Raw genomic sequence first — 1,310 nt, forward strand, 5'->3', positions numbered from 1 at the left:
CTCTTAAGTTGAAATCATATTCAGAATATTTTGATAATATATTTCAACATTTAACTTGCTATGAAATACTGACTATTTCACTATTGATTAAAAAAAAAAAGAAATTTTTTAAAATCTTAACAGTAATTTAATTTCATAACAGTTCTTACTAGGAAAACTTTTGTGAACCTTGTTATGACTGCTACTTTGTAAGACTTTAGTCATAGAGATGAACAGTGACCATCACCAAAGCTAGGGAAAGCTGCCAAAAAACTGACCCTAAAATAGGAAGAAAGAAAATAACTCAAACTCTGTAAACATCAGCTAGTTCTGATTTCTGTTTAAGCAAGTCTCCAAATGACCAGGAACTGTGGCCTGATCCTCTCATGAGCTCCTCATCTGATGGCTTCTAAATATGGTGCCTCACTCTTTTGAATATTCCACCATAAATTTAAAATAAATTCCCAAAGGATACAGAAAGGTACGCTGATGCATATTCTGCCATGAGAACGGCACATCACAGAGGAGCTAATTTTATCCTCCCTGACTGCAAATCCCATGTCTTCCAACAAGTTGCTGAGGAGGCGGAGTTTCTCTGCATACTTTCTCTCTGGCACAGAGACTTATCCGCAGTTTATATTGCCATTATGCTATTTGTTCTTTTATGTGTCAGCAAACTCAGGTACCTGTTACTTACATCAACACCCTGGAAACAGTTTTTGCCTCAGATGACAAGACTTTTGAAAAGGAGGCCTTTTTTTCCTTTAACCTAACAATATGAAAATAATTGTCTTGGTTTCTTACTGCCACCACAGAGCACAGACAAACAAAGAGCCAGGACTTCCCTGGGAAAAGACACCAAAGTCTATCAGACAGCAAGTTTAGTCTCAACAGTACAGTGTTCCAACAGCTGAACTCTTAATTTGTTTGGTTTAGGGAGGGAATGTGGGAGATATATTTTCAGTCATCGGGGGACTTTTTTTTCTCATAGACGAAAGAATGAAAAAAAAAATCCCAGGGATGTATGTCATCACAGTATTGATGCCCTACACAAACTCCTCATTTGTCAGTAGTGCTAATTTAAAGGGACCAGGTAATTTTGCCACTTCTTGTGAAGGGGAACCCCCATCCGCAGCGAGCAGCCCCTCCGAAGAACTCGGGACTTCTTCGGACAGAACAGATGGGGAACGAACTCCTGGGGTGAGACTGGACGTCACCTTACTGCCAGAGGATACGGACGCACAGTCGGCTTTGTCTGAGCACCCTTCATCAGAGCAACCTTACAGCAGAAGTGCAGCCCGGGTCGGCGCTCCCGCAGGAGCAGCAGCGGG

This window comes from Geospiza fortis, unplaced genomic scaffold (genome assembly GCF_000277835.1).
Source record: "Geospiza fortis unplaced genomic scaffold, GeoFor_1.0 scaffold456, whole genome shotgun sequence".
Classification (NCBI taxonomy): Eukaryota; Metazoa; Chordata; class Aves; order Passeriformes; family Thraupidae; genus Geospiza; species Geospiza fortis.